The sequence below is a fragment of the Schistocerca piceifrons genome, chromosome X, assembly GCF_021461385.2.
Source record: "Schistocerca piceifrons isolate TAMUIC-IGC-003096 chromosome X, iqSchPice1.1, whole genome shotgun sequence".
NCBI lineage: Eukaryota > Metazoa > Arthropoda > Insecta > Orthoptera > Acrididae > Schistocerca > Schistocerca piceifrons.
The window spans coordinates 100,549,213-100,567,602 of NC_060149.1; positions in this window are offsets into that span (position 1 = coordinate 100,549,213).

Below are 18,390 nucleotides of genomic sequence, written 5' to 3' on the forward strand. Positions count from 1 at the left end.
AGTACAAAAGAGAAGTCCAGGAAGTACAAGATCAGTTGGCAAAAGTAATACAAGAATTACATATTTCAGAGGACACTCGTGCTCCAACACGGGAAGAGGAACTTAGAAATACGGAAAAGTCACAAAATAATAACACAGGGCATTTCGGAAATTATGAAAGAAGTTGGTAAGGTGCACCGAATTTTGAGATGGAACCGCTGACACGACGTAACAATGACCGATATGCGACTCGTCGACATGATTTTGACTATAAACTGTTTATTACTACACGTAAATTCAAAACATTTAAGAATTCCGGCAACGACATTCATCCACAAGCATGACTTCATCAATTCTCTCATTGTTTTCCTTCCAACTGGTCATTAGAGCACAGATTAGAATTTGTGTGTGGCTATTTAGAGAATGAACCAGCTGTGAGAATGCGATCGGTCATTCACGATTGCCACAGTGAAGGAGAATTTTATCATGCCTTCCTCTCAGCATATTGGTCTCAAGCTACACAAGACCGAGTAAAACATAGCATCACAATGATGAAACATTTTGATCAATCTGAAATCTCCAGTCTTGTGAATTATTTTGAAGACATGCTGCACAAGAATCAGTACCTGTCAAACCCATACAGCCCCTCAGAACTCATCCACATTTGCTTAATCAAATTGCCTGAACATTTACGACATATTATTTTAGCAGGACGTTGCAAAGACGACATTGAAGCTTTTCAGGGACTGTTACAAGACCTGGTAATTGACACTGACAATCGCGGAACGCGAAAACGGGAGCACAACAATTACAGGTCACATCTGTCACAATTCCACGATGACAGAAATAATACACGACAAGTCTATTCTTACAACGTAAATCATGACCAAAACAGACATCACCCGTATGACAACTGTTGGCAGAGTAGTAATAATTACAGGGAAAGATCACATTTCCATAGTAATGAATATGACAGAGATAACCACAGAAACAGACAATATGGCAACCAGAACTATTATTATCACAGGAGACAGAATAACTTCAGACGCAACGGTCCATCGTGCAGTGATAATTCAGGGAGAAATTCTCCACCACTTGACCGACAAACAAGAAACTATGTAAACTACCGACAAAACGACAGACCTGAATTCCATCAGAACTGGCGGGATTCAAACAGAGCAGGGCACTCTCGACAAGGTGAATTTGTAGAAGTTAAGTCTCCTAATCCCAATAACGATGCACGCCAACAAAGAGACAGACAATGACTCGCACCGCAGGCAGCCACGTGCGCCGGCTGGCTCAGGGAAAAATTATATAGACGCTAACCTTGAGAAAAATTCTAGCATTCTTTACCGATGTACCATATACCATATGATAATTCCACTGAAGCTGAAACTCTGCGTACTAGGAAGAGTAAAGGTTTACACCACATTTCACATGTAAAACCGTTTATTGAAAGATAATCTGCTTTTTAACTTAGTCTTTCCCATAAAATTTTTCACTTCACATTTCTAGTATGCTTTGTTAGACTTAAGAAACTGTTAACATGCAACAATGTTTGAAGTTAAATATCCAGTCAAGAACCAAGAGAACATATTTAAACAGAAATTACGAATGCATTGTTATGGTGAACAGACGACACAGTGTTCATGTGTGTGTATGTTCTTGCTTGTTAGTTGCACGATTACGTAACGACTATAAGGCTTACATACTTAGAACATATACTGGTACTGCTAATGAGATTTTAATGCAACATTTTGATTTACTTGAAAATACATTCTGGATTTAAAGTACTTTCAGTGAGATACCAGATGACACAGTGGTTAGTTTATGTGGCAGCTACACGATTTTATCACGACACTACTAATGAGTGACAATTTACAATGTTGCTTTTGCGGTGTTTCTGTTTTATGTCCGCACAGTTTTATGCATTATTCTGGAAAGTAAAACATGTTTTAGTAGTAAATTTTGTGGTATAGCTACAATGAGACTACCTTTTCCGTAGCACAACAATACGTTACAGCACAGTACTTTCTTCATCACGGTAAGGTACGTAATAACTACGATATCTATACACAAGGCATTTCACTTTTGTTTATGATGAGGTAAGTACATTGACTTCAGCAGAACTTCGCTTACAGATGACGATAACTACGACCCTTCCACAGAATTATCTTACAGCAAGGCGCACATTTAGCGCTACAGGACACGAATTTCAGTGATTAATTTTGTACTTGAATCATTTATTTTTAAAGATATTTGAAGTACAATGATACAACGGTTTTCCGTGATACATTTCATTCCATTGCTGTAATCTGTAACACCTGAGGGTATAATTACATTAATCCTCAGGGGGGTACACGCTTACTTTGTATATCATGTGTTTGGCAAGCACAAGGAGCCCTAGCTAATATGGTATTTGCTTATACAACTTTACACATCGGTACCATATTTCTCTAAGACAGAATTACACAGCTATCTGATCATTTAACTGAGAGAGACAAACATTTTTTTTGTCTACATCAGTGACAGATGTTCACGCAATTACACAGTCGGATAACTTCACACTTATGAAACTGTATTTCGTCTGTACTTTGTGAACTGTTCATATTTTTTCGGAACCATTGTGATGCTATGAGAGCTCTGAATGATGTATTTGGTATGGGATCATGATTTTAAAGTACGTTTGAGGTAGATGACGCTATTGAAATGAGCAGAGAATTTTTTTTAGGTTTTGAAATTATTGGAGGAAGCTACGACGATTTTGAGAATTGACTGAGATGTTATGATATTATTATGATGATGATATGTTTTATGCTGTTGAGGTATGTTTATGATCAATAAGATGATGATACCGTATATGAGGAATTTGGTTATGCTACGTATTTCTTATAATGAAATATTGAAGAACTGTCGACGAATATGTATATGTATAATAAGGTAAGGAATAATGAGTAGTGGTTAGGGACTCTGATTTGTGGAAAAGGATGTTGGAAACCAAGAATCGTACTTTATAATTATGAAATGTGTATACGTGTGTGAATGTATCACAATGCCACTGAAAATATTTTGGACACTGTTGTATTTATAGGATTTTGTTTCTACACATTTGTAACGCAAATTCTCGACCTGTGAAATTTTTTTATATGCGACTGCCACTGTAGCAGAAACTGCTGTCATAAATATTTCGGTAAGAAAGTTAAGTAACGACCTGCACGTAATGTGTCGTGGGCACCCAGCTGCGCGACAGTCGCCTGGAAAAAAGCCATTAGTGTGTGCCTTTCAGAGGCACAGGTAGAAAAAAAAAAGAGGCCACTACCCTCGCTATTGACATTTCTTTGTAGAAAGCATCGCAACTACGAAACGCTCAAACTTGAAAACATATGATTACACTTTGGAGCTCTTAATTTATGATATTTACTAAAATGCCTAATGAAATGATGAGAAACATTTTTACATCTATTGTCTTTCTAGTTGAGAGATTGCTCAATTTGTTTAATATCTAGTTTCTAGCTGCCCTGCAGCATTGGTTAAAATAAAATTTTATAGATGTACTAATATAAATATTTTATGCCTACAGACCCAGTAAAGAATAACTTTATGATGTACTTAAAAAAAAAAGGAGCACAAAAAGACATTTCCCTTCACAGGAATTGCATACAGAATTTTCTTTTCAAGTGCTTGGCAATTTATTTTGTAGAATAAATTGTGATGCATCACTCTAGTATTAAGATGTGACATAGGCATTAGACATGGCCATCTTTGGTGTAATATTTTTTTCTGCTTGAGCTTTGTCATGTTTAAATATAAGTTATTATGTTTGCTGCTGCTGTTTGCCAGGGATAGTGCTAATAAATTTCATTTTGTATTACTCTGTTAAGCTAGTTTTACTACTGATTTATTTTTCTTGTTGCTGCACATTGGCTCATATTGGTTGTAATTTTGCATTGCTTGGTAGTTTAGATTTACTGTAGCTTGCTTTGGCAATTTCCATTTTTATTTTCATTGCTGTTTGTATTAATTGTTTTGTGCTGCTGCATTGCCTCGTCCCTTAGTTTAGCATCTGAGCTCAGTAGATTTAAGTTAGTTTAAGATGGGGTAGGCCATATAAGAGAACGAGTTGTGATGACTTGGAAGAAATGCATTGAGAAGCTATAAGAAAATGGTTTGGCCAAAAAAAAAAAATTTAAAGAGGATATGAACCAAAAAAGTAGGGTTTAGGAACAACAGGTTTAGGTAGGATTTTCTTGGAAATAAATGATGAGGTAAGATAATGGAAAATAAATGAGGTAAAAAATGTGTGAACATTTAAATACAGAAAACATGGTTGGATAGAATTTTTCTAGTGGAAAAAAATGTTGAAATAAGAGGAAAGATATATGGAATGAAGTTTTGGGGTGGACTGCAGTACCAAATGTCACACTGAAAACAAACCCTGTCTGGTATTTTTGTGTTACTACACTAAGTGAATTTGTTTTTCCTGTCTTAATTTGTTTAGCTAATATGAGTTATGTTGTAGAATTTTTCTGATAATATGTTATTTTCTTTGTAAAGATGTTTAGACATTATTTATTCTGTTCTGTTTTAATGCTCATGTGTGAAGTTGATGTTTCGAAAGTTATTCTGATCTTTTATGTATGTACTCATGTCATAATTCCTGTAACACTGATGTATATGTTATTTCGATTCCTTTGTAAAGCTTGTACTACAAATGTTATCTGTATTGTTATGTTCTTTAATGATGTATTTTATACCTTTGTAATTGTATTCTTATGTTATAAAGTTGTAATTGACACCAGTTCATCATATTATTAACTTGTAAGTTCCATTTCACTGCACACGTTTCTGTTGGTCATAGAATATGGACAATATGTGAGAAGTAGGGACTGTTAGTGTTTGCACGTGTGTTAATAATTCAGCAAGGGACTGGATAACAGCATTGCTGGTTCTAAGGACAATTCCAAAAACTTTGTGAGTGCACAAGTGGTGGTTATGGACTTGCTATACTATCCGCAAGACTCTTCAATGGTGATTGTGCACCTGCACGGTCACAACAGATGGCTGCTGGTCGTCTCTACATGGACTACAGTGGGTCTGTATCTTTGATGGTCAACCAGTACCATTATTTCTACAAGGACTGCAGTGGGTCTGCACCTCTGGTGGCCCACCAATACCGTAATCTCTACCAGGACTACAGTGGGTCTACTCTGTGATGACCTACCTACCAATATTCTTCAAAACTTCGAATTACTCTGCTGTGGGTTTGCTCTGTTGTGGCCCATTACCTGTCTGCATGTCGAGAGTCACTGTCTTTCTGTTGGAAAGACAACACTACTTCTTCAAGACTGCATGGAAATCCATTACTTCCGTGTGCACTTTCTTTTACTGCTCAGACTTTGAGAAAAACACTGCAATTTTACTGTGATGAATGATCAGGACTGTCTTTATGGACTGTGAGAAAATTTTAGCTTTTGACCAACATTGTATCAATAAGTGTGTGCATTTGATATCTTTGTATTGTAACTATGAAAAAATTTTTCAAATCTGTATTGGCCACTGCCCAAAACAAATTGTAAAAATTTTTGTGGGGAGCATGGGGGCTATGTAAGTAGGCTGTTTAGGTTTTTATATTGGTAACGTTACGTAGAGCTCTGTATGAAAATCACTGGCTGTGCTGTGTGCAGTCTGTAGCTAGTTTGCATTGTTGTCTGCCATTGTAGTGTTGGGCAGCTGGATGTGAACAGCGCGTAGCGTTGCGCAGTTGGAGGTGAGCCGCCAGCAGTGGTGGATGTGGGGAGAGAGATGGCGGAGTTTTGAAATTTGTAAGACTGGATGTCATGAACTGCTATATATATTATGACTATTAAGGTAAATACATTGTTTGTTCTCTATTAAAATCTTTCATTTGCTAACTATGCCTATCAGTAGTTAGTGCTTCCGTAGTTTGAATCTTTTATTTAGCTGGCAGTAGTGGTGCTCGCTGTATTGCAGTAGTTCGAGTAACGAAGATTTTTGTGAGGTAAGTGATTTGTGAAAGGTATAGGTTAATGTTAGACAGGGCCTTTCTTTTGTAGGGATTATTGGAAGTCAGATTGCGTTGCGCTAAAAATATTGTGTGTCAGTTTAAGCACAGTCTTATATAATTTTTCTAAGGGGACGTTTCAGTACTACGTCATGGATCATAACGTGTGCACTGATTTTCATAAAGTAAATCGATTGTTGTAACATTGTAAGATTAGAGCTGGGTAGTGAGAATGCTCTATAATATTTTAGTATATATCCTCACCCGCCAGGCTAGCCAAGAGCGCTAACACACTGCTTCCTGGACTCGGGTAAGCGCCGGCCCCGGATCGAATCCCCCGGCGGATTAACGACGACGGCCGGTGTGCCAGCTAGCCCAGATGTGGTTTTTAGGCGGTTTCCCACATCCTCCTAGGTGAATACCTGGCTGGTCCCCACGCTCCGCCTCAGTTCCACGACTCGCAGACATTTGAAACACATTCACACTATTTCACGATTTACACTAGACGCAGACAGCTGGGGTACACTAATTCCGTCCCGGGGGGTCTGGGGTGGCGGCAGGAAGGGCATCCGGCCACCCCTTAAAATTAACCATGCCACATCCATACTTAACCCTGCGCACGATGCGGGATAAAGGCAGTAGCGAAAGAAAGAAGAAAGAAAAGATTTTAGTATATATAATCCTGGTAAAGGTAATGATGGAAAATCCTGCTTATAAAGCATCTTCTTTTGAGAACTAGAATCGGTTATTGGTGGTTCAAATGGCTCTGAGCACTATGGGACTTAACTTCTGCGGTCATCAGTCTCCTAGAACTTAGAACTACTTAAACCTAACTAACCTAAGGACATCACACACATCCATGCCCGAGGCAGGATTCGAACCTGCGACCATAGCGGTCACGCGGTTCCAGACTGTAGCGCCTAGAACCGCTCGGCTATGGTCATTGGTGGTCTGATAGACAGTTAATATGGATACAGCAAAAGTTAACTAAAAAGTTTGTAGTGTGCGTTATTATTGAAACTGCTGAAAACCAGTTTACAGCAAATCTAAGAACTTTCTCTAAGGAGGAACCGTGTGTAGTATGAATTTTGCAGCTGAGTAATATTCCATGTGGTGCCTTTCTGGCTGAGGACGCATTCCTGTTTTGGCACGACGGAACGAGCATACGCATTTAAGGACCTTTATACTTAGTAGAACTGGTGAACTTGGGGATAGGGAGATTTAGGTTAAAAGTGACTTGGAACGTAGGAACTGTGTATTAAAAAAGGCAGTGCAACTGAACAGTGTATAATGGAGAATTCAAGGAACGTAATAGTAACAAAAATTATTATAACAATGCACAAGAATGCTAATAACTAAGACAATATTAACTGGGCTAGCTGCAGACAACACAGAATGGTGCCGATTTGGGATATGGCCAATGGGCAATTCGGAGGCAGCCACCATTTTGAAGATCTTGTCAGCCAAGAGAAGATGCAGGAGCAGAACGGCCAGACTTCATGCATCGCATCCAACCAGCACGGAACCAGACAATAAGCAACTTTGCAGACCGGCGTGGAAATGCGGCAAGAAGTATCGAGCAAATGACAGTTGTCGAGAAGACGGAAGCAACTGGCGTCGGAGAAAACTAAGGTAAAACTGTGTATATTAATCGGTACTTAGGCGATATTCACGAGCTGGGTGACAGAAAGGGTGAAAGTGATTGGATAATCGATGAAAACAAGTTAGTAGGCTTTCACGGCCCGTTTAATTTTGAATAAAATAATTTTTGATATTAGGCCACGTCATTGTAAGACACTAGAGCAACTAAACTGCTGACGCCTCAGCCGACTTGCTCCGGAGAGTCATTGGCTGTAAAAGAAGCAAAGCAAGGGTATTTATGTTTAAGAATGAACAGCCCTGAAGGGGACCGCAGAAAGTCGGACGAAACTTTGGCAATTTAGTTGCTTTATTTAGTTGCATTAGAATTATGCAATGACGTGGCCCTACATCCAAAATCATTTTGTTCAAAGCCATTAAAATCATACCAAAATCTTAAATATGTTAATAGGAATGAAGTCAGTATTAACAGAAATGAATGAGAACAGGTCTGGAAATACTGACATTGATGGGCTAGATGGAAATTTGGGCAAATTTAGTAATGATCTTAAGAGTGCGGTTAGGGAGAAGAATTCAAACTATTGTATTCCATTTCGCATCATCCCTTAGTTGTCTTTTGAGTCAAAACCAAATGTGAGTGAAGATAGCGCTGATGAAATTCCATTACTATATTGCCATTGAAGTGTTTTACTTTGCAAGTAATATGGAATCGGGTTGACTGTGTTATTCTGTGGTGTTTTGTGAACATACTGATACTAATATGGGATTTTCACATCAGCTCAAAGTTAAGGAGTGCAAGAGGTTTTCTGTCAGACCATATCCTATTCCATCGATAAACAGAAATTGGAAGCTGAGACAGAGAAAATGCTAAAACAAGGTGCGATTAAGCCTGTTGCCACTTCATATAGTAATCCATTGTTGATGGTGCCGTAGAAGGGAGTTGATGTTAGGTCGGTGTTCGATTCCAGGCATATCAATGCCATTATCTAACCAGAAACTAATAGAATTTTGACATTAGATGAACTATTGTAAACATTTTATGTTATTAATGTTTCATCTTTTATTAACTTAAAAGAGCTGTTGGCAGATTGAGTCGTCTCCTTCGTCTCAAAAATTCGCAACTTTCAAATGCTATGGATGTTGCTATTACTTCTTCAACATACCCTTCAGGTGAATGCTAGTTATAACAGCATTTTTCTAGATGGCTTGAGAAAGAAATTAACCACCCATATTGGCAATGCACAGATTGCAGACGATAGAAACTTTCCTGTTTCTAAGGTAATGAAGCAGATTCGTGCATCCTTGGGTTTAAGTAACTTACGTAAGAGATTTATGAATTTAAACAGTTTGGCTATGCCACGATTGTGTGCACTGAAGGGTAAGAGAACTCTTTCTGATTGTAATGCCAAAATACACAGCTAGATTGTGAAATATGTGACGATGTCTTTAACAAAGTTTTTTAAACGTCTAACCCCCCATCAGTGTCTGTGTTTATCCTTGGAAACAATAAGTAGTTCACAGCTGTTACCTGATTTAGATCACCAAATGGTGGAAGTAAATTTGTAACGGCGTATCACGTTTCAAACTTTGTACTGAAGCGAAGCAAGCACGGCGAAATTACTGGTTGTTATAGACAGGCAGTGCTGTTTTACGTGGGGAACTTCAGTGACTAAATCAGATTGCGTGTAACATTTTTGCGTTTTAAACTGGGTGAATGCGCGGCCGATTGGTTCCTAATGAAGCAGGCATGCGAGTTATTGCATGAATTTGAAGCCGATAACTTCATCGTCTATATTACAGCCGCGCTGCAATTTTCTCTGCAACTCGTGTGAGCTACGTCGGTGGAAAACCCATGTGGCCTGCTCACATAACATGAAAATGTATTAAATCAAATCAAAAAGATAAAAGTATTAGCCAGAACCCAAAGGAAAGTTTGTTCCTTTTAACATTTCTGCTTAAATTACTTGAAATTTTTAAAAAAGGAGAAATAAAGTCATATTAAATAATTTTAGTTTTTGTGCAAAATACGCTTAGCTAATTACTGGCGACATGGTATAGCTGTGTATCTGACAATGACTTGAATACTTGTCACAAAGCTTCTGAAATACGCTTCAGGAGCTCAAAGAAAGCTTAAGCTGAGCAACGATTCCCCATTTGATCCCACTGTCTATAGATTCCAGTGTCCTTAACAGATCAACTCCTGCCGGTGGGTCTAGCTTACACATATAATCCTAATCTCCGTAGCGTGAAGAGTTAAATTTCCGCGGTTTATATCATACAGCTCTGACAATTTCATAATTTTGTTCGTAATATTCTGAGTTGTCCGATACTAGACACACTAAACACTTTACGTCTGTGGATATTAATGAGTCAATAAAACATGCGCTAAGAGTCGACTGTTCTGCGTACATAGCTAATTATGTTAACAGTGCAGGAGTAGAAATTATTCGTGGTGATATAATAGACTTTGTGGGAGATTAGTTTATTACGCTGTACCATCACATCTGATATTTGATGATTTGAGCTGCATCACTTTGATTACATTGCATATCACAGTTGGGTGAAAATAATAATCTATAGTCATTCCTTGATTATGATACTCTAAAAAACATGTGTATTTGCATTATAAATTATAGAACTGGGTTCTACCTCCCTTTTCAAAACAAAATACTTCAGACGTTAATTTTTAGCATGGTTCTGCCATTATCAGTGGGCTCTTAGTTTATTTATATTTGAAAAATCCAAGACTTTTTCGACAATTGTTGAGAGTGAAAAATTTGTTCTAAAGATGTGCTTTTCTGCCTGTTGCGATTTGTTGCTTACCTTAATTAGAAGTTCGTTAGGTTTTGTAGAACTTTCGTTAATTTATGTTTTGTATTAACACATACATCACAGAAAATCAAGGAACTTATGGAGCTCCATTTACTAATCTCAACGTATAGCGGCCTCCTGGAAAACAATAGTTCTGGTCCTCTTAAAATGTTATAGAAATCGTTTAAAGGAACTTAGTCCCTAACATTTACCACAAATGAATATCCTCATAGTGGGCACAGATTAAAAACTAACCAATTCCGCAATTATCTTTAACACTTTAGGGAAACCTTGGAAAACCTGTATCTTGATACATCGTCGAGGATTGTAAGCCACTTGTCCTAAATAGGTACGACGTATGGACATTTAGCTAGACTGGAGAATTTGCTGAGGTCGTTATCACATTCTGATTTACGTTTCCCTGGCTACCTACAAATTTCTAGTAGTAATCACAAGGCTACATGGAACTCAGAAATATCCTCATTAATTAAATACTAATGCCAACCTCATGCTCAAAATATGATATCCTCTAGAAATTGCTTTTGTTGGCCTGCTGCCATACAACCTTTTATCTTCACGTCTTCGTGCATGAGTATTTTAGTTCTTGGTATTCACTCATTATTGTTATTCGTGTGTCTACCGCATGTGGAAGTCCTATTGTTACGCGCAAACTCACAAGCGCCTTTACGATGCTTTCTACAAGAAACACACCATTTCTGGATTGTGACAATTTACTGTACATTGTTGTGTACTGTGGCAGTAATACGAATATTGCATATATTTCAATAACTGATGCAGGAAATCGACAACCCCTGCTTATACCTATGTATTCTCTTGAGCGATAATGTTACAGACTTTATATTCTGTGAGAAGTGATCGCTTGCCTTTCTTCAGTCCGTTAACCGATGCTGTTATAAAATAAAATACGTTTTTCGTTTTGTACGTATTATGTCCTAAGACGTTCTGATTAATTAATTTTGAGAAAACGTAAAGAAAACTTCCGGTGTAGGTTTTCATTTTCTTGACAGCGTGTATGTACACTGGATTACTGGATAAGCTGCCAGCTCCAGATCTATAGAATGCAGTTTATGAAATCATGCTATGCGACAAACCGCACTGCATGATTTTATAACCTGTACTCTGTGGGTCTGAATGTGACAACTTAGTCCTGATGAAACTAGTCCAGTGTACATACACGTGGTCCAGGCCATAAAAAACTTCATATCAGAAGCTTTCTTTACTTTGAATTAACTAATCGCTCTCCAACCGGCAGTGTCAGGTATTTGTAATTTTGAGAAGTTTGTAATATGTCGAAATTCAATTGAACAAAACATTGGTGTCAGTCAGAAGAGTTTTGCTGTATCATTGTTGTACCCTTCACGTAATCATTACTGTATTTCTCCTCACAGCATCTGGTTGACTTTCTCTACTATATGAACATGTTGTGCGTGTCTGAAACAGCTAAGTACTGTTGGCTCAGAAGATCTGGCATCTTTTCTTTTAATATCTTCTGATCGAAATTAAACGGTGTTCAATAGCCAGTCTCCTAGGTACCATCATCAGCAGTGCATGCACATCGATGAAAATACAATAGTATTTAGTGCAACATGAACACTTACAGTAATTATCGCATACAAATGAAGTTTCATTTACATATTATACAAGTTGTCTATTGTTTATGAAGAGAGACGAATAATACACAACATGTACATGATTCACAAGGCAATAACAAGAATGGAAGAGCAAGAGAGAAGCGCTCCCATTAAAAAGTGTGTAAGGCAATGGTACAATCTTTCTCCTCCAGTGTTAAGTAGTATATCGATGACTCAATGCATGGAAAAGAAGACAGGTACAGAACTGGGTCTAAATTTCACGGAGAAAGGATATTAACGATTAGAGTCACCAGTGACGTTGCTGTCCTCTGTGAATGTGAGGAAGAATTGTTGAATGAGATGAACTGTCTTCTGAGCGTAATATATTGACTGAAAGTAAACCAAAGGAAGACGCAGAAAAAATGAGATTGATGACGAACTTAACATTAAAACTGCAGATCATGTAGTTGATGAGATGAAGGTATTCTCCCACCATAGGTGCAGAATCACACATAACGTGGATATAGGAAGCAGAGTAGCTCAGGCGAAGAGAGCGTTCCTCGCTAAAGGTAGTAAATATCCTACTACCAGACGTAGGCTTTAACTTGAGAAGAACATTTTTGATAATGTACATCTATTACGGGACAGAGCCGTGACCTGTGGAAAAACCGTAAAAGAAGAAAATCGAAGCATTTGTGATGGGTTCTTACGGAAGGATGGTGAAAATTAAATTGAGGGAAAGAGGAGAAATGAGGTGGTTTTCCGCAGAATAGGCAAAGAAAGGAGAATTCGGAAAAAACAGGAAAAATGATTCGGATGATAGGACATATGTTAAGACGTCTATAGGTATATCTAGAGAGCAAGAAAAGTAGTAAAACAGAGACTAGAACGTATAAAATAAATAATAATAATAACTTTTGGTGGACTCGCCCTGTCTTTGCGACACACCGTTTAACTGTTCCCGATAACACTTACAACTATTTAGCATTTTATATCGCTGTACTAAATCTTTCCTGAGTACTTCAAATGTCTGAGCATTCCTCAGCTCCTCCTGGTCCATCAAACATGTTTTAGCATCACATATTAAAAATAATTTGGTCATACGTAACAACTGCTTATCTGCCCAACAACCCAGCTTTGTTCTACCAATCAACTGTCCAACAAACGCTAACACATCCTCCCCGAAATTATCCAAGAAGAGAGATATCAAGTTAACGGCATTGGTACCTAGAATGGGTACCGTCAAACTTGACGAGGATCTGGTCTCTTTCAAAGCGCCCAACTTCTTCTGCAGATCTACATTATCTGCCCTCATTTGAGCCATTTGAACAAATAAAGACCGAACTGCTTCTGGAGTGGTAGTTATCTGTTCACCAGTTTTATCCATTGCAAAGCCTGTATCTAGCTAGAGGACAAAGTACAATAGGGCAAACACAGGGACACTGTAAAGCTTAGCAATACTGTAACAGTTTTGAACTCTGTTTAATCTTTACGCCCGAAAACCAAACACTCACACTTCTTGCATTATCTGGCGTAATGTCCTGGTCTCCCACATTTAAAACAAGCTAGAGGTGATGACTGAGCACAGGAGGCACTATGCCCCAGCAAATTACATTACGTATCTGACTCGGCACATTTCCGCATTCGTCTCTCTATTGTTCCTCTATATTTGAGCCATTTTTCACAATCCGCACTTTGAACCTCATTCCCAGTCACTCTGGCCAGACATCAAAACCCCTTCTGTAATGACAATGCGGTAAGCTGACCCACGACACTACTCGTCCCCACTGGCTCCTCTGACACCAGCTGTCATGGCTGGCACACTTTTGGCGGCGGCTGCTAAGAAAGGGTAGCCCCACAAGCATCAGGATGGTCCAATAGTAACTAAAATTGTAAAATGTCGAAATTACGACTCAGGATGCTGAGCAGGGCGATAAGTGCGAAGCACCAGTTCCCCGGCGGCCATGGACTTACAAATGCAGCGATACAAACATCATACTTCGTTTAGAAAGAAATTGTACAGTGGTGGTTGCCTGCGTCTCGGCGGTGCGCGTCGGTCCCAGGCAGCAGAGTCTGTGTCTTCATAACAGAAGGTCGTGTGTTGGAACCGCACACAGGCGAACACAGGGTAAGACGACTGTGGTGTAGTAGTGTAGCGGCCTTGTGAGCGCGTCGCTACATCAGGCATTCGTCGAGAGCAGGTGAGGTAGCGCCAGACAGATAGCAGTTCCCAGCAGTATGTCAGTTGCGGGATGCACTCATGCACAGGCTGAGAACCGAGGTCCTCTCGGAGACGTCCTGGAGTCGATTGGCAACAGCCAAGAATGACCCCATCTGGATGGCACCCATTCAGGCACTCGCAGTATCAGGCCTAGAAGCATCCCATAGACCAAAACTGGCAGAGGTGGCAGCTAGTTGTAGATGAGGCTAAGTGAGCCTCATCGGGCTGACGGCTGGCGTGGAATAGTTCTCGGCATAGGCAGCCGTTTTATACTGTCTCGCCTCAGTTGTATAATGACAAGGCGCCACTTTTGGGTATATTGAGAGGCCGAGGCAGTGCAACGAGCAGCAGCTCAACTCGTCACTGGCCCTAACGTCTGTTCAAAAATGGTTCAAATGGCTCTGAGCACTATGGGACTTAACAACTGAGTTCATCAGTCCCCTAGAACTTAGAACTACTCTAAACGTAACTAACCTAAGGACATCACACACATTCACGCCCGAGGCAGGATTCGAACCTGCGACCGTAGCAGTCGCGCGGTTCCAGACTGAAGCGCCAAGAATCACTCGGCCACATCGCCCGGCTCCATCGAGTGTCCTATATCATATAGCCTCAGCAGTATACCAACCTTGGCAGTGGAATGTCCTAGGCGACATGCTGGACAGCCTCGCCATAGGTTCTAATGTGTGCTGGAGAAGGTGTTGACGCAACACAGATGTAATGTTTTAATGTAAGTGTCTATCTTGACATTAAACTCGTGACACGAAGTTATTATTTAACGCTCTTTTACCTTAATTACTTGTTTAACATACCCATACAATTTCTGAGACAAATTCGTTCAAGGCTCTCGCAGAAACAGGATCAGAACTTTTACTGTTGGTAACTGGCGACTCACCGTTAGACGCCACGTCCTTTGCCTTCCAGTTGGTGTGTCGATTCGATCACATATGGCCGAGTGTGGTTACCATCAGCTTTAAATTAAATTTTCCTCCACTGCTCTCTTACGCACGTCAAGTTGGAGTTCCCCATCTGCTTCATGTGACGGTCCCATCTAACAATACGAACTTTTTTTTGTGAGACATCAAACAGTTTCATGTTCAGAACAGATAAATTTGTTCTAAATAACTTCTCTGAAATTACTAATCGGATATTAAATGGAGATTCAAATGGTTCAAATGGCTCTAAGCAATATGGGACTTAACATCTGAGGTCATGAGTCCCCTAGACTTAGAACTACATAAAATAACTAACCTAAGGACATCACACACATCCATGCCCGAGGCAGGATTCGGACCTGCGACCGTAGCAGCAGCGTAGTTCCGGACTGTATTAAAGGGAGAAACGCCGCTGAATCTGTCTCTTTTAGATCTAAAACTTTAGGAACAAAAATAGTTAGATTTGATGAACGAGAATTGATAATCATATCTCCGAAATTAATTCAGCTATTGAAACGGACTATAAGTCGTTTGGTGAGGACCTACCGACGATTCACCCAGCTAAAAACACATTTACGATATCTGAAACGGCACTGAAATATTTTAGGCGAGCAGCTTAGCTCAATCACCCTGTATATTTGGCAGGCGGTGAAGAAAACTAAGGAGAAAGTTGAAAATTGAATTACTTTTCAGGGAGATGAATTTCAAGTTACGATTTTTCCTATGGCAACATAATTCTGTCAGTGACGGCAAATAATCTGCAAGGTTATTTAAGTGGACAGCGGCTTGCAAAGAGATTAACAGATGAATATCGACAAAAGTAAAACTAGGTTAAAGTATAATAATCGGATTTGGTCATGTGATGACGAGGGAGCTAAATTAAGAAACGAAACACTGAACGTAATAGGTTAGTTTTGCTGCTTGGGCAGCAAAATACACTATGTAATCAGAAGTATCCGGCCACCCCCAAAAACATACGTTTTTCGTATCAGGTGTATTGTGCTGCCACCTAGTTCCAGGTACTCCATATCAGTGACCTCAGTAGTCATTAGACATCGTGACAGAGCAGAATGTGGCGCTCCGTGGAACTCACGGACTTCGAACGGGGCCAGGTAATTGGGTGTCCCTTGTGTCATACGTCTGTGCCAGAGATTCCCACACTCCTAAACATCCCTAGGTCCACTGTTTCCGATGTGATAGTGAAGTGGAGACATGAAGGGACACGTGCAGCACGAAAGCGTACAGGCCGACCTCGTCTGTTGACTGACAAAGACCGCCGACAGTTGAAGAGGCAGACATCTATCCACACCATCACACAGGAATTACAAACTTCATCAGGATCCACTCAAAATACTATGATAGTTAGGCGGCAGGTGAGAAAACTTGGATTTCATGGTCGAGTGGTTGCTCATAAGCCACACATCACGCCGGTAAATGCCAAACGACACCTCGCTTGGTGTAAGGAGCGTAAACATTGGACGACTGAACAGTGGAAAAACGTTGTGTGGAGTGACGAATCACGGTACACAATGTGGCGATCCGATAGCAGGGTGTGGATATGGCGAATGCCTGGTAAACGTCATCTGCCAGCGTGTGTAGTAGCAACAATAAATTTCGGAGGCGTTGGTGTTACGGTGTGGTCGTGTTTTTCATGGAGAGGGCTTGCATCCCTTGTTGTTTTGCGTGGCACGAACACAGTATAGTCCTACATTGATGTTTTAAGCACCTTCTTGCCGCCCATTGTTGAAGAGCAATTTGGGGATGGCGATTGCATCTTTCAACACGATCGAGCATCTGTTCATAGCGCACGGCCTGTGGCGGAGTGGTTACACGACAATAACATGCCTGTAATGGGCTAGCCTGCACAGAGCCGTGACCTGAATACTATAGAACACCTCTGGGATGTTTTGGAACGCCGACATCGTGCCAGGCCTCACCGAACGACATCAATACCTCTCCTCAGTGCAGCACTCCGTGAATAATGGAATGCCATTCCCCAAGAAACCTTCCAGCACCTGACTGAACGTATACCTGCGAGAGTGGAAGCTGTCATCAAGGCTAAGGGTGGGCGTACACCATATTGCATTCCAGCATTACCGATGGAGGGCGCCACGAACTTGTAAGTCATTTTCAGCCAGGTATCCGGATACTTTTGATCACATAGTGTAACTGATGTTGGTCAATGCGGAAATAAATCGTCCGCCAGTAGCAAGGAAAACATTTTTGAAAAAGAAAAATTTCTTCAAATCTGACAAATTTAAACGCAATGCTAGATTTTCTGAAGATATGTCGGCAGAGTCACGTGGTAAGGAAATGAAATGTGAACGATGACTTGTTTGGGCAAGAAGAGAAGCTTTTGAAAAGTGGTGATACAGTAGAATACTAAAGATCAGATGAGTAACTTGTATAACTAGCGAAGACACACTGAATCGAATTGGGAGGAAAAGAAACGCATAGCATATGTGTAGTTGGGCAAATGGGGTTCTGGCAAACATTTGATATCAAATTAATTATGAAAATTAATTAACTGATCAATTAATTATAATACTCCACCAACTGACGACATCATGGGTTTTCCCTGGTTGGCACATGGTTCCCTTCCCCTATCAACCCTTTGGAAGGAAAAATCAGGAAATCCAAATTATGTTGGGAAATTTAAAATTACAATTTTGGAGGAAACAGCGTCCGCTGGCCCGAAGTTGCCATTGATCAGACACTAGACAGCAGCTCCATCCCATTTCGTCAGTAACCAGTGAATGTGGAGAGGATATTTTCGCTATTATTTTCTCCAGCCTGTCTAGCCGCTAGCCCTGTATGTGAAGGATGGGTAATAATAATAGGACAGGAACCTGCCACTAAAGTACAGGGAAGTAGCTTCCTGCCGATCTGCAAGTGAATAGCTGCTGGGAGGAACATAAGGATGGGTAATTTTATGTATTCTCAGTAAATTTCCGTAATTTTGCTAGGTTTTTGCGATTTTATATATTTCATCGTATTTCCCTCTATTTTAGTTATTTCACATCAGTTTTTCGTGATTATGCCATGTTTTTCTAGAATTTTGCCGATTTTATATCTCTTAATATTTTTTCGCCAGTCTTCCATATGTGTATGGTCATATTGCTGACATACCTATGTGTTGTTTTATTTTCTATGAGAATATTTGCGTGTCTCATACACCAACCTACAAAAACAATCCTAAGACTTCCTTCCTTCGCAATGTTCGAAATTCAT